Source organism: Athene cunicularia (genome assembly GCF_003259725.1).
Source record: "Athene cunicularia isolate RWA chromosome 4 unlocalized genomic scaffold, athCun1 chr4_part3, whole genome shotgun sequence".
Taxonomy (NCBI): Eukaryota; Metazoa; Chordata; class Aves; order Strigiformes; family Strigidae; genus Athene; species Athene cunicularia.
In genome coordinates, this window is record NW_020799100.1 from 8,851,273 (window position 1) to 8,878,769 (window position 27,497).

At 44.8% G+C, this 27,497-nt stretch overlaps 1 protein-coding gene across 5 annotated transcripts in view; it reads left to right on the forward strand.

Moving 5' to 3' along the window:
* PAK3 (p21 (RAC1) activated kinase 3) overlaps positions 1 to 27,497 on the forward strand; it is a 199,202-nt gene that overhangs the window by 119,602 nt on the left and 52,103 nt on the right. The window contains exon 2 of one of the 5 annotated variants that reach the window (XM_026848322.1): positions 9,310 to 9,413. The exons of the other annotated variants lie outside the window; for them this stretch is intronic. The gene's annotated coding sequence lies outside the window, so the exon portion shown is untranslated. The remainder of the gene's footprint in view (positions 1 to 9,309; positions 9,414 to 27,497) is intronic. 5 annotated transcript variants of the gene reach the window in all.

Genomic DNA, 27,497 nt, shown 5'->3' on the forward strand with positions numbered 1-27,497 from the left:
CTTCTTTTTTTTTTTTTTTTTTTTTTTAAATACTCTTTATTGGCAACACGCATCTGATTGACCCCTTTAGCAATGACTGCTAAGTTTCTCCCGAAATCCCTCCAGGGAAGGGTGGGCTTTCCCCTGCACATGCATGGTGGTGCCTGATGCCACGCTGAAGCTGGTCCCTGTGCTGGGTTGTCCCTTTGTCCCAGACTTGTACACCAGCCAGCCGAGGAAGTGCTCCAGCGTGATGTCTGGCTGCTTCAGGCTTCCCTCCTCCAGTGGGGGATGCGCTCAGCACGAGTGCCCCCTTTTTGGTCATTCCGACAATTTTCAGATCCAGTTTTCACCGGTGCCAGAAACGAACCCTGTTTTAAATACAGTGATGTATTTAATATAGAAGGTTGATGGAATTCAGACGGGGAAAGCCATGGCTTCAAAGTGAGCAACATCTGAAAGAGATTGTGGGCCTGAGCTGGAAAGATCAGGGCTATTTCTGGACTTGCAACCCCAAAGGGTGTCGAGGGGTTAGATCTTGTCTCTCCTCACGTGGCTCCATTTGCTGGGATGGACACAACCTGTGTTAGGCTTGAACAACCTGGTTGTCTATGTGGAGACTTTGGCAGACTCCCTACAGGCTTCATTCCCCTCATCCCCCTGGTGCCCCATCTGCCCAGACTTGATGCTGTGCAAAGATCACAGGAGAGGGGAGTCCACTTTTTGTTTTCATGCTGGACACAGTCAGTGGTGACGTTCAATGCAGGGACCCAGCAGGCTGGAGATCAAAGTGGGCTTTGCTGAGCAGTTTTTGGGCTAACATGAATCACCCCAGAGTGAGGAGGAGGACAAGCTGTGGTGAGGGCCAGAGGCTGCAGGGCTGGAGCAGGCTGCTGCCTGCCTGCCTCAGGGGGGAGAGGGAAGAAAATGCTTCTGCCAGAGGGGATGCCGAGATGAGATCTTCTGCCCAGATCCTCCTCTTGTTCGAAACCGTCTTCTCTGTGGCTGTCAGGTGGGGAGGAGGGGGCCAGGGGACAGCTATGAGGGGGCTGCTGTGCCGAGGGCCCTGGGGGGCAGCGCAGCCGGGCGGGCCCCCGTAAGGGAAGTGACTGGGCACTTCCAGAGGGCTGGTCCCCTGAGCAGGAGCTGCTGCCTGCCAGCAGGCCATCCATGCAGAAGTGGCACCAGGGATTTTCAAGCACCTTTGCCCCATCTCTCATGGAAGCGAAGCATATGGCTGCAGGGGAGCCTCATGCTTCCAGGAAAGGTGTTCAGTCACAGGTTGACCAACAGCATGAGCAGGAAACAAATCAGGAATTGGGGATAATTGGTTTTAGGCCTGGGACATGGGCTGCTGGCCCATGTTTGAAGCTGGAGGGTGAAGGTTGCCATGACAGGTTATGTGCATGGAGGAGGAAGGATTGCCCTGAGCCTGGGTTTTCTGCAGTGAGCACCGGCCTGGCAAAGGGACGTTGATGCTTGTGGCAGCATTGGTTGGAGCTGCCTTCCTTGAGCGTGGGGCAAGGCAGAGGAGCTGATGGCAGGCACAGAGAGGGGGCTGGGGCTCTGGGGTGGCTGGCTTCATGGTGGGGGTCTGCAGGCAGCTGCCTCTGAGCTGCAGAGGAGTTTGTGCTCTGAACCGAGACCTGCATGGATGGCATTTCTTCACTGACTCTGGATAACTAAAAGTAATTCTCAGTAGCTCCTGCGAGCCCTGAGCTCCTGTTACCGGATTAAGTTTCCAGCCTCATAGGCCACCGCTTGCAGCAGCAACAGTTCAGGAGGCAGCTGTGGCAGCAGTGCTGCAGGAGGCAATACCCAGGGTGAGCTGCTTTGGTTGTCATGGGCCGTGTGCTCAGGCCTCGTTCACCTTGGGGCTTTAGCACAAGCGTGCCAGCTTCTTGTAGGGTTGTCTGATGGTGGCTTTGTGCCTTGTAAACTAACAAGCCCAATGGCAATTGTAGGGGGGTCTTGCAGAAGTTGGTGAGCATGTTGCTGTTGACTGCAGTGAAGAGGACTTTACCTCTTCAGGTAGACTGTTCACTGGGCAATGTCTCTGTAAGGATCTGACCAAAACTCAGTGTGTAAAAACATGTGGAAGCTGGAGTCCAAATTATCCTGTGTGTCCTGAGCCAGCTCACAAGGTTTGAAAAAATAAAACTTGACAAGAGGTCGTCTTCATCCACACCCCGTATTTCTTTGCAACTTTTGTGCATACAGTTACAGGGATAGGTGGGACAAATTCAGCTCTGCAATACATTGTTTGCCGTAACAAACTCAGCTCCTGTGTTAGCCATCTCCTGGCCTGGAAGCATTTGCTGCTAGAGGAAAGGTGGTTTGTGGTGATAGTCCCATTTCCATTCCTGTTCCCTCTTCTAGAAGTTTTTTCTGATACTTTAACTGTGACTGTGGATCCAAGTGTTCTGGAGCTGCCAGTGTTCTGGGATCAGAAACAGCCTGGAAGCTTGAGGTCTTTCAGATCTGCCTTCAACTCCTCCTTCATTTTAGCCATGTCTGCACAGAACTGGTCACAGGGGAGATGTTGCCAGATTTGGCTTCCGCTTCTGCTCTGGTTGGGCTCCCTGTGACTTTGGGCCATTAATGCTGCTGTCAGTTTGTGCCTAGCTGGTTTGAGTACTGATTTCTGTTCTTTGCTGTGCTACACAGTGGGCAGGCGGGAGCAAGAGTGATCTTCCTCTTTCATTACCTGCCTTAGCTGCTGCAAAAGATGCTTGAAGCTTTTCTCCCAGGAACTTAATGGGCAGGGGGAACAGAGTGGGTGGGTGGGGAGGGCAGCAGTAGGAAGTGGAGAGAGAAACATGAATTAACATTCTCCTGCAGAAATAAACCTTTCTACTCACCAATACTATTTTGTGTTTAGCTAGCATTTTCCCCCTGCAGCTCTATTTCCCTTTATACCTTTCATACACTTAGTTGAGATTATGTATCTTCTGTTCCTTCTATATTTAATCTGATTTGCTTGATACTTGAAGAATGGTGTTAGGCCGAGTGGTAATTGGTAGGTCTCACTAGGCCTGGGTCAGCACAGGTAGAGATGCTGATGTGAGTGTCTTGCCTCAGACCTTCTGTCACTGGTGTGTCTCCTGCTCCTAGCAGTAATTCTGTAATGGGAAAATATGACAGAAGTGTCTGTGGCTTGCTAGTGGCTTGTTTCACTGCTTTGAGTTTTGGAAATCTTTTCCAGGTGAATGTCAGCAGCTGTGGCTTGTGTGCAGCTGACAGCAAATGCGGTGTGTGCTCTGTTGGGGATAGCAAAGGGAATTTTCATTTTGCTTGTTTAATTGGACAGGTGTGACTTAGCTATGGCAGTGCCCTGTTTATGAGTTGGCTTGCTGGGTTTCCTGAGACAGGAGATTGGGCTACAGGGTGGCCCTCACCTCCTCAGCCAAGTGGTGTGGGACGTGGCAGGTGGGTACCCCTTACTTTGTGCAAGCAGCATGGCATCCACCCAGTCAGTCTCACTGACTGTCATCCAGGAAGCCTGTGATCTTGTTGACGCAGTCTTGTGTCCCCAGCTACGAGAGCTTTTGACCCCAGGAAGCCCTAGACTTGAGACAGGCGGGCCTACTAGTGCTCCAGGTCTTCTGGCTCCTGGGTTGGGAGGATCTGCTTGTCAGCATATGCCACCAACCCTACCTGCAAGTCTGGCACTTGGAGCACTGGGCTAGGTGCACCTCTGGGTACTCTGATGTCCGGTCTCATATTTTCATTTCTAGAGACAGACTTAGAAATCATGTCCCTCTTGAAACAGAGCCGTGTCCTGCTTGGTTGAGAGAGCTCTGCCATGAATGTTGCTTAGCAGAAGCAGATGTTATCTGTTGGTTTGTCTTGCTCTAATGATTTATCATCATGACTGTGTGCATTAAGTATTCAATGGCAAAATAGTGTTGTTTTATATTCAATGGGCTCATTTCCCACCATTATTTTTTATTGTCATTTGCTTATCTAGTAGCATGTTGACAGATGCAACTGCCTCTTGCCTGGTCCAGAGCAAAGCACTTCTCTGCCCTGGAGTCTTTGGTGCCAGTTGCCCAGCTTGAGTAGTCTGCACTGCTTCCATGGGACAGTGCTAGCCTGGGGGGGCCCTGGGCAGTACAGGTGCAGGACACTCCCGTACAGTGTTGTGTAAGGCTTGCAAAGATGGGAAATGGCAAAGTTAAGGTTGGATACATCTCTGACTCTGTCTGCTCTGGTCATGTGTAGTTTTTTATTGCCGTCAGAAACAAATTAAAGCAATTTGGATCCCAAAATGGGTTTGAGGAATCTTTGGGAAAGTTTTACATGTTGCTTCATAATCCCAAGGGCAAAAGAGCTCTTTCTCAGAGAAATGGAAACAAAGATTCTGATATGACCCCTTGACTTCTGAAAGTGATACCTTGCACATGTACCAGTGATAGCTGTGCTTTGATCCAGCTTGCTGCACATGCATGTGCTTGGCTTTCCTCCAAGACAATGTACTGCAATGTCATTTTTGTCCAGCCTTAGATCCTCTAGAAGCCTGAAACAAACTTCCATTTCAACATTGCAGTACAGTTCAGACTCCAGAGCCAGACCGTTCTCATTTTCTTTCTAATCCCCAAGTGCTGAAAATGCTCTGGCACCTTAGCAGGCTCACTATTGATTTGCAGGGTGTATGCACAGTTGGCTGTATGTGACTAGGGGAGTACAAAAACATTTTCTTGTCATGTCACCTGAGCGTGCTCATTTCTCCAGACTACTGTTGAAAGGGCAGCGGCAGTGTGGCCCTCACAGTCCCTGTCCCTTTGCTGGCGTCAATAAATTGTTCTTTGCTTTATTTGGGAAGGGCACTGGAAAGTACTTCTATGTGTCTCTCAAGGAGTGAAAGGCCTAATGTTTTCCATTTCCTGTCTCCTCCTTCCCTATTCCCTATTGTGAAGGAGAAAGTCCTCTAGATCAGAAATTTTCCAGGCACTTCCCTGCAGAGAGTTTTGATTCAACCTGCCAACTCATATTTATCAGATGCACCCAGTCACTCCCCAGATGAAACATGGGCTGCTGGTGTATGGTGAACCTGAGTGGGAAAAATTGAAGCCACACAATTAAAATCGCAGGCATTTGCTAAAACTGTTTTTAATGTCTCCTGCCCTCACAGGCAGAAGATTGTGGACTTGAATTTGGGATGTTCTTGAAGTGTCACCAGAAAAGCTGTCAAATGTGTGCATGCAGAAATGGAGGCTTGGAAAATGCATTTAATTGTGATTCCACCCTGTACAACACAGATTGTCATGCTTTGAGCTCAGGTTTGTTTGTATCAGGGACAGACATTGATGCAACAGCTCCTATCAGGGTATGAATATTTCAACAACTGAAACGATGCCTGCCTGCTCCAGAAAAGAGCTGCTTACATCCTCGTTTGATCTTTTTAGTGAGCCTAGCCAGCTCAGGTTGGCATCCTGGTTATTTGTTTCCTACAGATATGGTCTCTGGTAGCTGTGCAGTGCTATGACTCTCCTCTCTTCATTCCAGAGGCTCTGTGAACTCAAGTTGGGAAGAGGTGAGGTTTCTAGCAAGAAAAAAAGACTAAAGCGGCCAGAATTTACTCCCTTCTTTGTTTCTTTTTGAGGAGGCACTTTGCACTTCACAGGATGCATGGACCAGAAAGAGGTTGGGTAATATTTGGAAGTATCTAGAGTGGTAATCTGTGGGGACAGCTTTCTCCTTTCATTTCTGCCCCACATCCTGCACCATATCTTCTTTCAATACTCTTGTTCTCTCTCCACTTCTTGCACTAGGGGGATGCAGAATCCTCCTCTCTAGTGGCATTAATGAATAATATTAAGCACTTCAGAAGAAATAAGCTGAGAGTAGAGCCTTATTCTTTTCTGCAGTATATTGACAGTTCATGCACAGAGGCTGTGTCTTGGACTCTTCTTTTTGAAAGCTGTAATGATATTGAAATGCTGGAACTGCTGGTACTGTTGTGTGTTTCTGAAGTAAAATGTCCCCAAAGCATCCAATTAGGGGGAACTTCCTGCAGCTATGATCCATAATGCAGACAGTGAGAGCTTTTGAGCAACTTGATTTTCAGGGCATGCCCTGTCTTCTATGGTCTGTAGAGCACTCTGGACACTCAGGGTGAATGCCACGCTTCTTCATGTAATAAGGAAAAGCAGTAGGAATCTGGGTATGAAGTACTTTTCCAGTTTTAAGTCCTTGATGTGTTAAGAGATCTCTCCTCTTACTTAGTGAGCAACAGCATGTGGATGAAGTTTCCAGGCCCACAGATGGTGCAAGAGGTCAGTTACCTGATTCTTGACCTTTGGGGGTTTTTTTGAGCTGCATTTCATGGTGTTTGCATTGCTGACCCCAGCAGAATGGCAGAGCTTGACCTCATGGGTACAGCTGTATGTGTGTGATTCTCTTGTTTGAGGAATACATCTACTGGAGTGGTTATCCTGACTATAATTGATTGTGTTCCAGAACAGAAATGATACATTGAGAGTTATAGCTGTTTATGTATTCCAGGAAGCAGTTTGGTAAACATAATCTCAAAGTCAACCCTTAGTAGGACTTACTTTTGGGCAAGGAGAGGAAAAAGTTGTGCTCTTATGTATTCCAAACAGCCTCCAAAGCATGAGTTCTCATGAGGTTGATTGCTTTTGTTGGTGGGGTCATTAGGCAGAAGATGCTTTGCACTGGTCTGCCCTGCAGTGTTCATGACACATGACATTTTGATCCATGGAGCTGGCCACGTCTGACCACTGGTTCACCTTGCCACAGACAGGGTGGCTCAGACTGGCCCAAGCTCTGTCCCAGTATGCTTGCTCAATTGAAATTTAAACATTGGTGCCCAGAGGGCAGTGAGCAGTAGGTGCGTGCTTCAAACATTTTTCTGCGCTCTTGAGGATCTCAAAGCATATTTTCTATGAAAACTGTTTTAAAGGTTTACAATAAATGGCTAAAAGTCAGGCCTGCAGAAAAAGCGGAGATGTGTTAAGGAAGGGTCTGACTGCTCCAGGGGACTGGGTGCCAGGTTGACTCGTGTCAGATACGTTGGAAACACAAAGGTGAAGTCAAATGTCCAAGGTCATCAGTAGGGTGCTAGCAGAGCAATGGAAGATACCAGTTAGAAGCAAACATGATTGAATTTTTGTGCTGTGAACTCACTGTGGGAAACAGTGGTGTTGGTGTGGCCAGGGTACCTTGCAAACCTAGGCCAGTACGTGAGGAAATTACAGAATTTGGGTCCATGGTGACTAAGGAGGACAATGTGTGGTTGAACACTGCTTCATGTGTCCAGGAGAACAGCCCAGGCACGAGGAGGCTGCAAGCTCCTTCAAAACATAAAGGCAGGAGGGACAACTTGGATGAAGAATTGTTACTTGTAACATATTAGGTGTTAAATGTATCTAATGCAGGGAGCTTGTGAAAGGATCTGGATTCAGGATGTGCTTGTGCATAGCAGAAATGTTCTGGTTTGTGACTGTTCTCAGCAAAAAGACAAGGCCCCCCCTACCCCCTGCTCAGCCACCATTGCAGGCTGGTTGCTGAGCCGTGTGTTGTAAGGTAGCCATTACACAGGTGGCCGTGTAATGCAGCGGGATTTATAGTGGAAGATGTAGGGACTCTCTGGGGACTGGGGATTTAAAGGCTTTTTAGACACTTTGCATTGCGTTTCACTTGTACGTGTTTGGGAGGGGTGTCCTTGTATGCGTATATATCATATGCAAACGTATTTTGAGTTGCTGTGTGTTTTGTCTGAATTTAGCAAAGGAGTGATTTGGAGAAAGAATCCTCCAGGAAATGTTGTTTTTGCAAGCACGGGCCTCTTGACTGTGATTTGCGGGGGAGGAAGGAGTGGGAATGAGGGGGAGGTTCACTGAGGTTTTCTTCTTTTCTTGTAGCATTTTGGGAAAACTCCAGCCAAGGCCCACATACAGTCAAATGAATCAGCCTCCCTTTTTGCCATAAGTAATTGGCAGCCCTAGCTGCAATGCAGTTTTGATGTATGGCTAATAGCCTTTTTCTTGGTTGATTGAGAAGAAACACTGCAGTAAATGCATGATGTTGAGTTGGCCTTTGTATAGAGTCTTTGAGCTAGCAGGGAGATATTGTAGACTTCTTGAGAGGCTGGAATTTGCTGCAAATTATATTCTATAGTCTGAAGGCTGCTGTTGCTGTTGATCTGCTACAGAAAATACATTTCTTGTTGCGTACAAGTGTAGAGGGCACTGTAAGCTGGCACATGGCACTGTTGCTCAGTGCAGAGTTTCCTTGGAAGAGTCTCATTTTATAACAACTTCAACAGAATATTCATATTCTTAGATGAGTGACTGTTCCCGTGCTGACAAATAAAGCATTTTGGCCTTCTCATATTCCTGTAACAAAATGAAATTCACTTGTTCTCTAAAGCATCTGGTGCCAATTCAGACTGAGAGCTTTCTGTGTCTGCTGTAGGATTTCCACTGGGCTTGGAAAACTTACCAGACAAGCTCAGCATTCACCACTGGATGTATCTGGAGTAACTGGAGGGTTTTCTTGTCCTGGAAACAGGACGTGGAGCAGTTGCCCTTGGCAGGCTAAGACTTGCCAAATGCCTTTTATTTCCCGCTGGAAGCCTAGTTTTACATGGAAGGGCTATATTACGTTCACAGCTGTAGTATCTGTTGGTAAATACTGGCTTTAATAACATACGCTTCATGTTAGCAAGAGTAACAACAGCGAAGGATGAATGTTCGAGCAATGGAATAAGTGTGCTGAACTGGGGCAGTAACATCAGTGTTCTTTTACAATCTTTTACATGGTAAACACCATACCTGTTATTTTCATAGCATTTGAAAGTTCATTAGAAACAAGTCCCTTTGAGGAACATGTAGTCATAAAAGTGATTAACTCAGCCTTGGAGTTTTAGTCATGGCCAAGACTTCACTAAATGCTGTCTAAACAGAGAAAACAAGCCTGGCCTCGAGTTACTCTTTCATGGGGTTGCTTCATATACAGGCAGCGTGTGACCTTCCTCCCTCCAGTTGTTCTGTGGGTGAAGAAAACATTCAAAGAAGGCATAAATGTAAAGTCTTCACAGGCGGCAAATAAAATGGTTGGCTTCATAGCACTTTGCACCTGAAATGAAACACAAAAGTGGCTATTTTTGCCCTGCGCCTTTGTAGGGGGCGGAGGGGACTCTTGGATGTTTGAAGATGCAAAGACATAGAAAGCAGAATGGCATCTCCTTTCCATGCATACTTAGCTGAGCAACAATCCTGCTGGTTTGGTTCGATGTGTTATGTGTATCTGGAGAGAGATTATATCCAGGCCAGTTGGGCTGAAGTTTGCTCTTTCTCTCTTCAGTTCACTGGACAAGTGTTTTACGTTTTCTTCAGCATAACTTTAAATGGACATTGTTTTACCCCCTTCTGGAAGGGCGCTGGTATTTCTACAACTCATGCTGTCATGTAAGTAACTTTTTTTTTTTTTTTCTGAACAAGGTCATTACATCATGATGCAGTAATTCTCTGCCTGTGGGATAAACCATTCTCTCTATCTGTGGCTCTGTCTACTGCTCTTATCTGTGTTTGTTCTTTCTTAACGTGTGCATGAGGGAAGGAGAAATGAGGGGAGAACAGAAGTTTTGATTCTGGCCTGTTAAACTATGTTTAGAGAGAATAATGCATGGGTTGTGAGATGCAAAGAGCTGTTGTCTCACAGAGCTATTGCTTTGATACTTTATCCACAAAGAGAAGCTCCAGAGTCTCAAGTCAGAAGAGCCTGAGGATGAAATTACACCTTTGTCAGGCTCTGGCAGGTTAAACTTTACGGAGATGCAGGTAGCAAATTATCCAGAGACTGAATTGCAAATAAGGGCTTTAAAATGGGCTTTAAAAACCTGCTGGGGAGATGGAGTGGATGAAAATAGTTCTCGTATCCCTCTTTTTATCTGTAGAGCTAAAAGCAATCTACAAAGGAAGGACAACATCTTTATCCTGGTCCCAGCCCAGAGGAACCCGAGGGATGGAGCAATGCCACTGAGGGTGGAACGGGTCAGCATGGGAACCAACAGCAGGATCCAGCCATCTTGCTGCCTGTCCTATTGCCTGCCTAGTAGACTAAGTTGCCTCTCTGCTTATTGCAGCTTCTAATTTGTCTTGGATGTGTCTGTGTACTTTTTCCCGAGTCAGTTTACACCACAATATATCATTCATGGCCAGCCTGGGGTGTGCCCGATGAAGTATGGTTCATAACTATTTTTGATTCATTTATAAAGGTATTAGGTGACGTGGCTGCCTGAACAGCAAGGACTGTACTTGATGACCTGGCGGGTCTCTCCCAGTCCTGTGTTCCTTTGTAACCTGAGGTGATGCCATCTAAGCTGCATCAAGATGCCAGTGATGTAATTTCAAACTGTCTGGCTTGAGTGCCAGTGAAGTCAGGGAGGCTGCACATGTGTAAGATAGGATTGGCTTTTATCCTGTCTGTTTTGCCCAAATAATAAGTCTAAGATAGGATTTGATTCAAAATGAAACCAGTTAACTGAGCAGAGAAGGTAGAGCAGATGTGTTAGTGGTTGATTCCATCTTTCACCTGCTCCAAGAGAAAATAGCCCGTTGTATTTTACTGTGCAGCTCAGAGGCCTGTTGCAGATAAAGACACATAACTAAGTTGAGTCATCAGGTTGTAGTGTCTTAACAAACTGCTTAGAAAGATGTCAGGCCCTCACTGTGGGTGGATGTTAAAGTGGCAGAGCTATCAAAGAAACACATCTAGAATCACAAGAAGACTTCACTGTTACCATCATGCCATACTTTATAGTTGTTTGGAGCATGGCAGTGATAGAGCACGTGTCCTCCAAGCTGGAAGTGACAGACTCCTGTAGCTGTCAGCAGGACAGGACTATGATGGACACCTTGCAGGGCATGCTGGCGTGGGTGCAGTTCTGTGCTCACATGCCTTTGTAGCTATCAAAACAGACATGTGCTTCAAGTTGCTTGGAGTGCAAGCAGAGGAGCTTAGATTGGGCTGTGCCCATCTGTGGAGACTTAGCCATGGCTGAGTAGTCCCCATTGCAGTCAAAGGGGACATCAGTAACAGCCACTATATCCTCATGGTAGTATTTCTATGTTTTGTACTTGTCCCTAATTTATTATATCCCCAAATCCAAGAGCCTTCTGGCTCACAGCATCTTCATCCATGTTTCAGTTGTGCTGCCTCTGTTGATGAGAATAGGCTCTATGTAGTTTCGTCCAATGTCAGAGTGTTTTAATGGAAGGAGAACTTTCTAAATTAGATTAATTCATTATGCTCTTTTATCATTGCCTGTTACTAGAAAAATTCTAGCAAATGAGTTTGTACTACTTGATTTGCATTATTTGCTTCTGCTCAATTCCAGCAGAATCTTTGGACCCACATTCCAAGGGGATGACCATGTTGTAGAAAAACATGGCCACAGCAGAACTTCCCAGCCATTATTATGTTTTGACTTTTCAGAGCAGCATTGATTTTTATTGCTTCATGTAACTTGTGATTTGCTGAATTATAGGTGACAGCAGCTTTTCCCTGTCCTTAAGGGATCATTTTGCATACATGTGTGAATTTGAAAACTGCAGATTCTCATCTTAAAAAGAAAGTCCTCTAAACATGCTTAGCTGAGTGTAATACCTTTCCCTTTGCACTTAGTTTTAAAGCCAAATGTCATAAAAACAACTTTCAGGGCTTTGATGTGGGCTTATAATTTTCTCATTGATGCTATTAATATTGCATGCCCACTTGCTCCATGGTGGGTGTCAGCGCTTGCTAACAGCAGCCATCTGTGAGAAAGGAGCTGCTTCCTGGCATGGAGTAAAATTTAGGCCAGCTGTGGATGCTGGAACCACATCTTAGAGACTGTCCCTCTGGGCTCTCCCTTCCCTGTGCTTTGCCTGAGACTCTGCACGGAGCAGAATTTCTGGTACCTATGATCCCACAGCTTGTGGAGCTGCATTTCTATATTAATGTCTGCGCCTCACACTCTTAAGGCAGAAGGTAGCATCTGAATTATTACCTCATTGGACTCATGCCGTTGTCATTCCAGAAAGCTGATATCTCTCAACTCAAGGAACTTGCCTACTTCAATCCATTTAACTGTGATGTAGTTACCAACAAATGATGCTTTTGTTCAGTTTGGGCAATACTTGATGTCTCACCCTGCACCCATTCAGCACAAGTGGTGGTTTATGGGTCTAGTGAAACAAGTGAAAATGCAGTTGCAACTCTGATCTGACAGTTTGGGGGAAGCTGGTTTTCCTGTATTTTTTCACATGGTGTTGGAAAAATCTTATCACTCTGCCCTTTAGCTTTAATTCCTGGAAATACAAACAGGTTAGAATTGAGAGAGCACGGGAAAACAAACAAACTCCAAGCAGCATCCCAGGTAAGTCCTACATATAGAGGATGTGTGTTTTTACACATACTGAATTGTTTTGTAGTCAGGCTTCGGGGATCTGAATGGGTTTTCAAACCTGTATCAGAGCTCAGTGGTGAGATTACTTTTGGCAAATAATAATCTGTCTGTACTGTTTTCTTTGTCTATGTTAACTAGGGGTTTCATGACACACCTGCTATCCCAGAGGCCAGTCCTTATGAAAAATAATGGCCTTTGGCCAAGTCCTGCCTCCAGTTATGTGATCTGACCTCAAGTTTTTATTTAATTTACATAATTGAGGTTTATAAAATAGCTGTGTTTAATAACTGCATCAGTTCTCATCCTGATGTCACACCTAAATAGCATGTGCAATAGGAACATGGTTGGAAGATTTCTGCTGTTTTCCAGCACACATTCATCCTTTCTATAGCTCCCTTTCAAAGTCCTTTCCCTTTTGGAAGATTTCCTTTATCAGAGTTCTTGGGAGAGGCATTTTGCAGATCACTGCAGGTGTAGGCCAGTAACTCAGAAAAGGGCTTCTACCCTGGAGATACTTCCTTATAGACAGGGAAAATAGATGGTTCTGCTGCCCGAGTGACCTTTAGAAGAATGGAAACTTGTTTCTTTGAGGGCAAACAAACCTTCTGCAAAGACTTAGGAAGTGATTCATCTCCATTTACATAGTCTGCCACATCAGCTTGTCAGACTGGGATCATATATATTGCACTTTATGATATAATGCCCCTGATTGTGAATCAGATCAAGACACTCTTACAGTTTGCAGCAGCCAAAATTATATTAGTGCTGCTGATAATTGCTAAGAGAGTATAATGATCTACCTGGATAACCATGAGACTTGAGTTCTATCACTAACACTGAACACATGTTCTGGTAAAGGCCCCAGCTTCAACTGTTGTGAAACTTTGCTGAGCTGGCAATGGTACAAGCACAGAAAATAGGCACAGATTCTGTCTTAGTGGCCAGTTATGTACTGGCCACATGTAAATGTTGTGTGGGATCAGAAGACAGATTAGTCTAGAACTGGGTTTGTGCTTTTCTTCAAACTTCTGTCATAGAAATCAGTGGAACTAGTCAAAGGGGCAGAAGAACTTCCCTCTTCAGTTCACAAGTTGTCAGAGATTTGTATTATCTGATATGAATCCTGTTTCAGACTTAAAGGAATGCAGTCTGAAATTCTTCAGCAGCTCCCAGTTTTTCCATTTCAAATACCAGAACCACTGCTTAACCAGCACTGTGGTGATCTCTGGGGAGAGGCCAGGACCTGAATGGGTTGTAGAAGCACCAGTAGCCATCTCAGTCATATAGGTGGGTTTTTGATATTGAAGATGTTAACTTTGGCCAGGCCCTGACGGTAATGTGCAGGAATGTGTGCTCAGTAAGTCCAAGTAACTCCTGCTTGGCAGATGAGTAGAAGTATTTGCTCTCCACCTGGGTGGTGAGGCACACGCAACCAGAGCAGGATTCTCCTGGGAGCTGAGCACTGCCTTCTCTGTGCACCTGGAACAGGCAGTAATTCCTCTGCTGCATTGCTGAATCCCGCCATATTCTTTGAAAGCAAATGAATGAAATTTTTGTAATGATTGGCAAGAAATTTATGGATAAGATGTTCAGCACTGGAATTTTGTGTCAAGGAAGTCCAGGGAGTAAATGCAGGAATGGTATGGATTCAGTTGGAGATCTTCCATGAGGAGCAGACAGGCTGCACAGTGAGGTCTGGTGGTGGTTTCTGATCAGGCTGGCATTTCTTTCTGAATGAAGGTTGAGACAAGCTTTGTTTTGCCAGAGAGAACATGGAGGGTCTCTGTTTCATTGGTAGATGCTGTTTCTTGTATCCTTCATAAAATCCTTGATGGAAGAAAGAATTCTTTATGGCGAAAAGGGCTCATGCCAAGTAAAACAACAAGAGGTAGTGGCTTGAAATAGATTTAAGTATTTTTAGGAGAAGCATGAAATGTATTCTGTTTTCAGTGTGTGCCTTAATGCCACATCTTAGATTTTCCTTGATAGCATTTCTAATCAGCAGGCCCTTATCTATTCTCTACCAGTATTAGTTGCAGCTTAATGACATAAAATTATATTGGTTCTTTATCACTCAACTTGCCAAGTCATTTATCTCTTGGAAGGAAGGATGGAGAGGAAAATTTATTACCACTCTGCTCTTGATGTTCTGCAACACATATGCATATTTTGCCAAACCCTAGGGGAAGGTGCATTATCTGAAATTGCAGGCGATTGCACACCTAGAAGTGGAGGTGTTGCACACTGCCTGCACTGATAATCTAGCCAAGTCTTGTTAAGACTACGTTACCCTATATCCAGAGTTTGGTAAAAATGAGATTAGTGAGATAGTTGGATGATAAACAGTAATTTCTGATGCGTGCACATACAGCGCTCACACGCACATTGATTGGATGACAGCTGTTGCCAGCAACTTATCAAACCAGATATTTTTTTTTTACTGAGGATAGATAGGTAAAGAATAGAGGTGTGTAATTCCTGGGACACCAGATCAACTACAGTGTGACACTGCGGCTAGAGGGGAGTACGTTTCCATGGGTTTCTCCATGGTGGAAGTCAGCGTTGGCCAGCCACTCACCAGAGCACATGCTGCTGGGACAGGGCTGCATCCTGTGATGATGTCCCCTCTGGAAAAGTGAACTCAGGTGCATCTTTAAAAATTGCAAGCACAGCTTTGGTGCAGACTAGACGCTTCTTTGGTCTTTTGTCTTACAAGGAAATGAAGGTGGCAGTGGGCAACTTAACTCTTTCGGTTGTAAATCACCTACTTCGAGTGGTGTGCACACCCAGTGTAAATGTGCTTGTGCAAATTCCAGTCTTTGCTTCAATTAATTTTGTGCAGTTGGATTGTCAAAGTAAGTAATACTGGCCTGCTGAAAGAGTTAGGCCTGCTTTAAATGTTAAAGATTAGATTGTAATAAATCATTTTGTAAGGAGAATCTGGCCAGTGTCTTCTATATTGTCAGTTTGGGTGAAGAAGCTGAAGGGAAAGCAGATGAGTTCCAGTAGATTCAAGTCCTAGTGGTCCTCTCCTCCCCTCTGTTGGGAGTTACTGTTATTGGAGCCAGGTTTCAAGAATGTGTGCTTCGGCCTTTGTCACTGTGGAGTTGGAAAGTTAGCCCAAATCCCTTCAGTGGCAGTTTGGGTGACATCACCAGATGCTAATAGACATGGTTTAGTACAGACACATCTTCTTTTCTGCCAGCTTTTCTGGGTGGACAGTAGCCCTTGGCAGAAGGGCTTCTTCATAGTCTCACAGGGCAGAGCGATATCACACAGCTATATTTGCATGTTAAGAGCATGTAACCCTGTGCCTTCCATCTCCAAAGCTCTCTTAAAAGATTCTAGGCCAATATCATTGTTCACTTGTTATAACTGTGCGTGGAAGACCTAATGCACAGATTCATGGGAAGGACAGATCCAGGTTACCTATGGCATGTGTATCAGAGAGCCACAATAATAGTAGGAAATGACAGCAATACCTCGCTTTCTATCTTTTCCGAGCACTCTCCAGCCAATAACTAATTAATAATCTGCACAAGGGGCCCTGGGAGGTGGCCGGCAGGCTGGCTCTTTGTTGGAGTGAGATTGAGTAGAGACTGTAACATCCCTGGACTCTTGAGAGCTCAGTGGGTGATACCCTGGTCACTGTGTGTACACAGTACCACTTACAGGTAAGTGGAACCTGACCTCTTGCCCTGTTGTAGGGCCAAGTAGGAAATGTTTTTCTCTTCTGTATCTCCCTGGCACTAAGACCTTTTCTGAAAAGAGTGGAAGAAATGCTATTAACAAGTTTTCGTAAAGGAGTGGAAAAACTGTTCCTGGGGAATCTGCATCCTCTGCCATGATACCTGACAGGCTGGTGTCTGCATTGAACCCAGATTTTCCACTCCCCTTAACAGCCCCAAGTCCACACTTTCCTCAGCTGTTCTCCAAGGGAATAGAAGTGCTGTTCTCTCTCTGTTTCACCCAGAGACACATACTTCTGATGAAGCCTTCCAGAACAGCAGCATATTCCCATGAAAAGATTCTCTTTCAAGCCACTGAGCCACTGACATGTAACTTGCTGAAAAATTCATGACCAGCTCCAGTCAGAGACCTTGGCTTTCCCAGGAGCATGGTCTATGCCTGTTGGAATGCAGTGTGCCTGCAGGGAGGCAGAACCCTAAATACAGGATCAGTCCCAGGTGACCAGGGATTTGTTACAGCATAATTGTAGCCACTGAGAAATGAGGGAATTGAGGCACATTGTAATTATGCAATTGGCCGGAGTCCCTGTGATAAGTCAGTTACAGAGCAGAAGAGAACATCAGATTCCTGGCACTTCTTCCAGTGCTCCTGCACAGGGAGACAGGATGGGAAAAGCCCTTCTGATTTTTGGATTTGATTTGGATATTGAAGGCTGTATTTTTGAAAGACCTTAGCTCCCCTTGAGAACAGCAGAAATTATGAGGATGTCAATAGCAGAATTGATCAATTTTTTGAAAGAAATCAGCCATTAAGTGGTGTGGCTGAAGGGGATCAGAAGCTGCAAACTTGTAGAGGGGATGTGGTCAGTGCATCAAGCAGAAGAGTATTCAGTAAGTGATGCAGGCAAGTGTTTGAATGTACAATTTAATTCAGAATATAGATTTGATATATTAGGTGTTGTGAGTACAGGGGGCAGAACCTGGCTACTCCAGCTGCATTTCTTGGTTGGAGAGCTTACAACTGCTAGTGGTGAATGCTAGGCAGCAAGAGGAGGAGTTTGGGGTATATATCAGGGACAGGTGGTGGCATGTTTGTTAATTTATTCCATTTTGGCATCCATAGATTTATTAGGGCAATTTGGAGTGGTAATTTAATTTCTGTGCATTGATTTCCTAATTTGTAAGCTCTTTGCAGACTGCTGCCTCTGTTCTAGCTAGCTCAGGTAAGCTCTGTTCAGCTTCTGATGCTGAGGGTGAGCTTTGTCTGGCACAGGCTGTGTGGTATACAGGCTGCAGTGTCTGGGGTTTTCTCATTTAGGCTGAAAGGCTGAGACTTTTGGCAGTGGGAAGCCCAGGATTCTGGCCCTGTCTCTGCAGGCAGGTGTGTGATTTGTCTTATAAGAATTCACTGATCACTCCGGAAGTGTTTTGAGATTATTGGATTTAGGGATGGGTGTTATTGAAATTTACCTATACAGTGTCAAAGTTTTTAATTGTAGCTGGTGAAGGCCTTTGTAAATCCAAGATAAATGACTCTTCAGATGCACAAAATGTTATCATTATGTATAAATATTTTCTAGATAATGGAAGAAAGCTTTTTTAAAACAAAGAAAGTAATGGAGGAATGAGATCCATAAAGTTGCATTTATTTAGGAGTTGTTGCAGACTGAATTGAATCTGAAGATAATGAAATAGTAATAAACCATGATGTGATGGCCCACATTTTCCAGCAGAGGCTCATTCAAGTGTGCACACCATTCTGCATCAGCCCAAATTAGACTAGATGGTCCCAAGATGAAATGGAGAAGCCTGCCCACTGGTACATCAGGATTTTCATGTGCCTGGCATGCACAGAAAATAATGCAGGACTGCCCATTCTGAGCCATGAGCTTTGCCTTCACACTTTTTTTCTTCCCAGAGTTTGTGCATTTACTAGCTGTCATCTTGGCATTTGGCCCCTGTGTGGCAGGCAGCCTGGTTTTCGGCGTGCTGAGCCTTAGAAATGTCCTTGACTTCAATGGAAGCAGAGGGAAACTTAGTCCTTTGCAGGATTGGGCCAAGCGTGTCTGAGTCAGAGAAAGGGCAAGCAGCCAGGGCACTTTACTTACAAAGGCAAGGAAGTTGAATTCATTTCGTTCTTAAAGGGGTGTTTAGCTCCTCAGATTGGAAGGGCCCACAGAAACCTGATACAGCATTACTGGTGTCTATTTGGTGACTTCAGTGGGAATTGAATAAGACTCTAAATGTGTTAAAGTCTTTGCACTTTTAGCTGTAATGATGATGCTGATAAGCAGAATTGAACTAAAGATAATAGAGGAAAGAGCTGTCTTCCCTGTACTGTTATCTGGTTTCTCTTGATAGAAATGTCTGCATCTAGATTATTTTAGGGTTTGTTTTGTTTCCCTGTGGTATCATACTCTCTTTAATAAATAATTTGTGGTTCTTTGTGACAATTTTCTTTACTCCTGAAGAGAAGAGATCCGGTTTCGTATCCCTTCTGGCTTTGAGGTGTGTAGTTGCAAACAGCTTCTACCTCTCTTTTCTTCTCAACATTTCCTCCTGTTTACAGTTGTGCCTGCACCTTGGGAAAAGTTTACTTAACACAAGGTAAATATTTTCTCTTCTCTGGTACACGAAGGTATTATTGTCTTATTTTGTTTCTGATGACAAATAAGCTGTTTGAGCTGCAAGAAATGATTAATTTTGCAAAAGAACCTTCATTTCTTAAAAGCAGGAGGATGCTTTCGTTCAGGTATAGAGACTGAACAAACAGGATGGGTGGTCAGTGCCTTTTCATAGCAGCTGCTCTCAGGTTTCCCTCTGAAATTTGCCACAAGGGGTGAAAAACTTGTACATTTACACATTTTCCACTGTAGCTTTCTCCTAGCCCAGGTCTGTACATCTCACTGGTGGAATAGATCTCTAAGCTGCCAAGCAGTGCTAGCAAAGGTTGGGGCGCAAGCAGGTATTTGTTGTTGCTGTAACTTGTTTCACTGGGGACAGTGGCACTCGAATGAGAATGGCTGACAGTGGTGCGTATTACCAGCAGAAGTTCTGAGGACATTGCTGGCTGGTGTATCATGAGTTGTAGTCTTGCAAAGAGAAGGTAGTATTTTTTCTTGTGATCTGGCCCGTCAAGGAGCCAGTATTGCATTAGTGTCTGCAGGACTGTGAAATTGCTTGGAGTCGCCCATTAGAGTTAGGTATTAATTTGGTGTGTTAATCTGCTGTCTTCCACTGAAATCTGCACATTGCATTTGGTAAAGTTACCCTTTCTGTGTGTGTTTATTGCCATTAGTGACCACCCAGGAAGTGCTATACGCATCAGCTCTCTGAAGAACATGGGCAATTATCCTTTGGATGTACTTTACAGGGTTGTTTTTGTGGTCCTTTCTCCTGGCTTGTGACCCAGACAGTGCTGGTGACTAGTAAGGTGTGGATGGAAATGTCACATTCCATGAAGAGTTGCTGATGGCTCCTTTTCTGTCTGAGCAGATGTACTTTGTGACCTGTTGGGTATCAGCTGGTAAATGGGATGGGTCACTGGCTTTCCATACTTGCTGTGCTTAGGTTTGCTTCTGAGGCATCTTGGTGTTGCTCTGATCTGCTGTGTAGGACTTCAGTACTTCAGGACTGGGCAGGGAAAAGCAGGCGTTTGCCTAAGGCTGTAAATTAGGGAAGAGCTGACAAAATCATGCTATGTTTATCATTTCATGTTTGTGTGGCCCTGCTGCCAAGCAGTGGATGGTTCTGTCTGTCAACTTCTGTCAAGCTAAAGTGATAATGCCTCTGGTTTTGTGAGGATTTTTTTATCAACAGCTTGTATTTGCCTACTGACCTCCGAATATTGTTTTTTATTCTACATTTTCAATGTTTGGTGGCTTTTCTCTGGTCTAAGATTGCCTCTTATCATTGCAGCTGGCTCTATAATCCAGCTGGAATCAAATTGGTCTTTGATTTAATGGCACAGCAGCAAATGTAGCTGTAGAATGACTGGCAGCTTCTTTTGCAGAGCCTGACTATTTAGAGTCTGTTCGTCTGCTGAGGTTGTACTGCAGAGATCCTTCTTTTCACAGGAGCATCCTTAGTTACTGCATTCACTCTTGTTATTTACTTTCTGGAGAAACTACATCATAAAGGTATTCTGTTTCCTGTATGTGTTTACCCCGTTGCTCTGAGCTGAGCATTTTTCTTTTTGCATAGTCTTCTCTACTGTGCTCTGGTCTACAAAGGCTGTATTTTCAGGCAGTCTGTCTCTCCATGCTTCCTGGGTTCCTTTAACCACATTCTTACTCGGTGCAAATGCTCTTGCTCTTTGGGCCTGTCACTTCTACCCTCGCTGGATAGTTCAGGCAGCCAAGCTGGTTGTAGGCATTTCTCTTGAGCTAGACTGGGAGCATCTCAGGCTCCCCTGTAAACCAGAATGGTGTGTGTCCCAGGCTGTTACCTCTTTCACTAGGGGACCTCTAGTATCTCTAGAGTTACAGATAGACACGGTGACGCACAGCTCTGTAACCAAAGCATTTACTCTTTTCTCTGTTTCATGATTTTACCTAAACAATAGTGCCTTTAGACAGGTTCATTTTCTCTGAGATCAGACAATATATCAGCTGTTCTAGGGGTTTTTTTAGACACTGTCCTTGGCAACAGTGTCTTGCTCATTTCTTGTAGTTTTTTGCAACTTAGTAAAACTATTTCACTTCCATTTTTCTTGTCTTTTCCTCGTCAAGGACAGATCAGTGTACAGGCTCTATTCTTGCTTCTGTTGACTTTTTTTTCCCTAGAAATCCAGAATTTCCAGACGTTTCATATCTTCCCCCCAGTACTTCCTGTTTTTTCAGTTCCTAGGAGGTATTTTGTGAGCCTTTTTCTCTTCACTTGCCATCCAGGTTGTTGATGCAGTATTACTTGTACTGTGTGTTGGCTAACAACATGATTGCTGTCAGGTTTCTGAAACTAAACTGGCTCTTTATTGAGTTCTTAAAAGTCTGATAGATCTGGCAAAACAGAACTAACCTCCCATCTACATTTACCAGCAAGGGAGAGAGCCATGTTCCTCACAGAGCAAGAACAGATACACAAAGACAGTGAGTAACTTGTCTGAGGTAATTTGTGAAGTCTGTGGCAGGTGTCCAATGCTTGTACCCTCAGCATGTGACACTGCCTCTCAATATGTCCTGCAAGGAAACACAACAGACAGAGCCCTGCTCCTGTCCCCTGGTGAAGACCAGTTCCAGGCACTAGTTTGTACCGAGGCAGAGCTGGAGGTACTGTGAGCCTGGAGGCTGGCAGTGTGCTGCCAACTCCTTTGTATCCCACCATCTTCCCATAGCTGCTACTGTTCCTCCTGGGATGGGGCCTGGGAAGGAATATGCCTATATTTCTCACTGTGGATGTGGGCCACATCTTGTAGCCAGGCACCCATTTGAGGTGGCAGTTGCTGCTGGCTGAGCCGAGGAGCAGCAGTTTGCTGCTGTCTGTGTACACATGGAAATACTCTGGCTGACTTCTGAAACTGTAAAGAGTTTGTCAGTACCGGGAATGGGGCACAGGCCTGTTGAAGGCTGCCAGAAGCGAATTGCAAGGCTTTGCAGCTCTACGCAAAGCAAGCATGGAGACATCCCTTCTTCTGCCTGCTCTCCCAAGTTGGCTGGTTGTGAGCTGTCTTTACCTTAGGACTGTGTTTGTGTATTGGGTCCGTTTGCTCAGGCACGGGGCTGTGTACTGCAGCTGGATCTGCCTCCTTGCTGGCCATTTCGGTGTCCCCACACAGGCTCTCCAGGCTGTGTGCCCAAAGTGCCTACCTGTGGATGTGTGCCTGGGGCGAGCAGCGCACCTCCAAACCCTTGGCCCTTGTTTGTAATGACTGGAGGATAGAGACAGGTGGAGGAGCTGTTTAAGATTTTGGACATCTTCTGTCCTTGCATACTGCTTCTCTGTTGACCCCCACAGTTCTCAGTATGCTTTGTTTCTTAAAGAATATATAACAATGCACCTGTCATCTCCGCCTCATAAAATCCTCAATTAATGTACTTCAGTTTTCTTTTAAGGCCTGAAGTTGTAAATAGAAAGTAGGGGGTGTCAAACTGTAGTAGGCTTCAGCCAGCAGCAGGATCAATGTTGATGAGTTGTTTTAAGAACAAGTTTCTTTGCAAAGCTTTCATGCCATAAATCTGATGTGTGCCTAGCACAAAGAATCTATTTTGGGTCCTGTTGTTGTCCTCTTTCCTCTTCCCTTGCTTTTTTGTTTGCTCACTTGTTTGATGGTTCCTCATTTTTGGTGCTTTCTTTGACCTGATACAAGACTGCATTAGTGTCGGCTGCTGCACTGGGAGGTTGTACTTTTGTAGGGATTTGCATTAGGACCTCAGACTGCTTTAGAAACACCTACTGAGCAATGGAGGAGGCACTTCCCTTTTAAGGGAGCAAGTGCAGATGGGTCTGCACATTCTGGACAGACACCTTCAGAGATGGGGGTACCCTGATGTGTTGGGAACAGACATGGCTCGTCTTGTGTCTGCTTATAGCAAAAGATTTGTGTCCTTTTGCATCAGTGACTTGCAGATATGCTCCCAGGTTCTTGACAAGGCATCTGTGGTTGTACGGTGAAGCTGAGTGGTTTGTCTTAGTGAAAGTTTGCAGGAAATTGGTATGAAACCCAGAAGTGTGAGATACCTACCAGTTTCTTTAACTAGGATTTGTAGAATGGGCACAGTGCCATTTCCAAAACTAGAACGGTCTGCTGCCTCAAGCACTCTCCCCTTACAGTGATTTTTGTCTGGCAGTCCTTACTCCTGGATGCCTCTACCTTTTTTTTTGGGGGGGGTTATCCTGTGATGGTCTCAGTGTTCTTAGCCATGGCGGTTTCAGGAGCCTATGGATAAGTGCAGAAGAATTGTGAGTAGTTCCCTGAACCCATTTATTTTTTCATTTGGATCATAAGAGGATGGTGAACTGTTTCCTGTTGTAATGTGGAGTCAGGCAAGAAGGAGTAGTAGAACACTACTCTGGAACAGAATTTATTTTTTTGAGCAATGAGGCACTAATTGATGAATCCCTGTTTTAGCAGTTTAAAAATACCAGGCCATTGTGGTAGCTGAGAAAACAGCAGGTTTAGTGTTTTGCTTTCTGCATATAGGTATCATTTTTCCCCTGACCTATTTAAGAATAGCATTTATACATTTGCTCACCTAGTCTTCCCATCCTGCTGCTCTGAAGCCAGGGTCTACCTGGCAACTAAAACTAAGTACGTACATGCAGCAACTGCTCCATTTCCCCCCTCTGACTGCTCCAGATCCATAATACCCCCAAGGTAGATATGCCATTACACACGATAAGATCACTAACGTAGCAGGTGAATATTAGATATATGAAGCTAGTCAGCTGTAAATAAAAGGCCTGGCAAAGAATAAAAGGCAAAACGTTGTCCCTGAGGAGGTAAATGGGGATGTGAATGTCTTCCTGCCCTAGTGCCCTAAAGAGATGATGCAGAATCTGGAACATATCCACCTCCTGGGTGAAGGGCATGTGGCAGCCTGGGCTTTGCCTTTTCCTTACATGGAGGCAGGAGCTGTGTCCTTCCAAACACACTGTGCTGGGTTTGTGTGTGTGATGGGGGGGTTTGGTAGCAGGGGATGGGGCTACAGCGGTGACTCCTGTAAGAAGATTCGCAAAACTCCCCCAGCTCCAAATTGGACCTGCCTCTGGCCAAGGCCAAGCCAATTAGCGACAGTGTCTGCACCTCTGTGATAACATATTGTAGAAGGGGAACCTGGGAGGAGGAGGAATTGCAAGGAGGACACCTATGCAAACACAGAGATCAGTGGAAGAATGGAGGAATGGGTGGAGGTTTGCTGGGCAGAGACAACCAGCACCCCCCCTGCAGCCATGGTGAGATGTCAGGGCTACCCCACCCTGCAGCCTGTGGAGGACTCCATGCTGAAGCAGGTGACTGCGCCTGAAGGAGGCTGGGACTCTATGGGAAGAAGCCCCTGCTGTTGTAGTTGGGCCCTGGAAGTACTGCAACATGTACAATTTTCAATTACTGGTGTTATATTGTTGCTTCCTCATCTCTCCCACAGTGGTGTGGTGGTTGCTGGCTTGGCCTGTGTGTGTCTAATGGGGCAGGGGCCAGTTTTTCAGCAGAGTGGGGTTGTAGTCGGCACGGTACACCCTCCCTTGTGCTGTCTTCCTGGAGAGCTACACACCTGTCTCTTGAGGACAAACCAGCTCTTGCCTGCCCCGTGGGGACTGTTCCAGGGGAAAGGGCCGTGGCCATTTGGTGAACATTGTTAGTGTGGGTTGGAATGGTGCTAAGCTGATGGGGTTCAGCTGTCGTGTTTATCATGACATGTCTTCTGTGAGTATGTCAAGTGGAGAATAAACTGTGGAAGAACAGAGGAAGTACCAATACCTGCAGAGAATATAAGAAGCACGGAAACTGGTCCTTTTTTCTTTTTTCCCCTCTCTTTCTTCTTCCAAATGTTGTTTGATTTTATTTTTTTTTTATGTAAACAAAATCCAAAACAAGGTACCAAGTGGTTTATTAAATGCAGTCTTAATGCACCAGCTGGAGTTCAATAGGAGTTCAGGGTGCCCCAAAATATGTATTCAAGGACTTTCATATAGAGAATGTTTATTATGGAAGTCCAAGCAAGAAGAGGCTTCCTTTGCTATTGTTTACATGGAAAGAGAGAGAACAGTAATGAGAGCAAGCTTACACCTGCCAGACTCCGTGACTGGTGAATGCTCTGCCCAGATCTCTGGTTTTTAGCCTGGGTATTGCTGGGGATCAAAACTCTGCTTGAGAGTGGCCACATTCAGGCTCCTGTGCTGGTGGTTTGTAGTGCTGTTGGCCTTTCCCCTGCTGCAATAGAGCAGACTGTGTGAAACAGGCCTCGGGTCTCTGCCTTGAGATGCTCCAAGTCTGTTTTAAGCTGGTGCAAATGGTGGAGTTGCTCTGCTGAGAATGTGGACACAGACCACTGTGTGGTGCTGTGCATGTAAGTTGGAGACAAACCCTGCACTTGAATGCACATATGCTAGAGAGGCACAAGAAGTGAGGAAGAGAGGTTAAAAGACAGGAGAACATGGTAAAGAGACTCCTAAACTGTCCAAGGCCAGTGAAAGAACTGGCAGTTCAGCCTGCATGTCCTGAAGCTGTGTTGACAGAAGAAAGCAATGTCTTCCTGCCAATATGAAATGATGACATTGCCCTTACGTGGTTCCAGACATATTGGTGTAAGGGAGCTTTGTATATATTTTTTTTTTTTTGGTGCAGTAAGGGGCATGCATGATGTGTAAAATAAGAGACATTTGCTTTGATGCAATACCACAGCATGATTTTTCCTGGGATATTTCTCAGGTATAGATGAAGCATGCATGGTAGCCTGGTACCTTACTAGGCTAGTGTATATTCACCCTTAACACATTTTCACCAGAGAAGATGAGAGAAGGGGTGAAATTCTTGTGTTGATTTGCAACAGCTGTGATCTTTGAACACAAAGATTGTGTGCTCCCTACCATACAGATATGGGTATTGTTCAAACCCTGTCAGATTAATGTTTCAGGTGTCCCTGTCCTGTTGCACCTGTAACTTTTGCTGTAAGGAGCAAGCCCAGTATCCTGGTTTCAGCTGGGATAGACATAATTTTCTTCCTAATAGCTGGTATAGTGCTGTGTTTTAGATTTAGGATGAGAATAATGCTGATACCACACTGATGTAGTTGTTGCAGAGCAGTGCTTACGCTAAATCAGGGACTTCTCAGCTTCTCATACTGCCCTGCCAGCAAAAAGGCTGGGGGTGCACAGAACCCTGTGAGGGGACGCAGCCGGGACAGCTGACCCCAACTGGCTAAAGGGACATCCCAGATCATATGGCATCATGCTGAACAATAAAACTGGTGGGAGTTGGTGGGGGGGGGTAGTGGCCTGCTGCTTGGAGACTGACTGGGCATTGATCAGCATATAGTGAGCAATTACATTGTGCATCACTTGTTTTGTATATTATTATTATTATTATTATTATTATTATTATTTTCCCTTCCTTTTCTGTCTTATTCAAGTGTCTTTGTCTCAACCCATGAGTTTTGCCTTTTTTCTGATTATCTCCCCCATCCCACTGGGCAGAGAGTGAGCAAGTGGCTGTGTGGTGTTTAATTGCCTGCTGAGTTAAGCCACACCACCCATGTTTGGGTTCTTTGGTTGCTTTGGGGCCTTGCCTTTCTCCAGCTGAACTAGTACAATTACAGCCCTTTGGTTAAGCCACTGCAACAATATTAGTCTTCCCAGCATGAATGTTCTTTTGTACCAGAAAAAGATGGTGTCTGAAAGACATTGATTCTTTTATGCTGTACTCAGGTTGACTGGCCAACTGAGCCAACAAGTGTTCAGCTTGAACCAGCAAAAAATCCAGGAACATGAGTTACAGAGCCTTATGATGGTTGAAGGATTACTGTCTGTCACCTTGAGTTGGTGTCAGTGACTGGAATGTTTTAATTGTCACTTAGAAAGCATTTAAATCACTTTCAGGATGTGAGAAGGAAAGGGCATGGGCAGGCTTTGTTGCCACACTCAGAGGACTCATTAAGTCAGAGCAAGTAGATTGCTTGCAACTGTCTGTCCTTACGGAGCTTGCAATAGGAGCTGGCTTCTCATATTTGATCTTGGACACTGCTTCAGGATTGACTTCAAGTTGCTAATTCAAATTAAAACTCAAAATAATTTGTTTTAGCTATTTTAATCCAAATTAAGGTAGTGAAATTTTTATTGCTGCAGGTGCAGTGCTGATGCCTCCAATAAGTATCTTTTCTCTGTTTACATTTGATGACTCCTGGAGAGCAAAAGTGAACCTGAGGCTTAAGCCCATATGGAGAATTATTTCAGTCTATCTATAATGGTTTAAATCCACACTTTGACACAACGACTTCTATGTGTAGACAAGGACAAGACATGCAGTCCTGTGGAATGTGGGATATTTGATAGGCACAGCTAATTTCGAGACATCCTTTTCTGCTTTGTGGAGCCCTTCAGCTGTGTAAATAAAAAACGGAAAGGGGAATTGTAAGATTTGGCGGGTTTCCTCTTGCATATGCATGGCTTTTCTATGTACTTTTTCATTATTTCAAATCAATCCAGAGAAGTGTTTCCCATTACATTAAGAAAAAAAAAAAAAAAGAGAGAAAGAGGGGAAGATAGCCTAAAAGGTTTAACGGTAGATATTAACTTTCTAAAGCTGGTCTAAATGAAAACTAAAGTAAACCACAAGGCAACACACACCAAGAGACTTACAATTTATGGTTTTCCTGATCAGAGCCCATCTGCTCTTCCATTCTTTCTTATTTACAGAATTTCCATGTACTGCTGCATCACAACAAAAGAACATACATTATCATGTAAGACTTCAGATTTTAAGT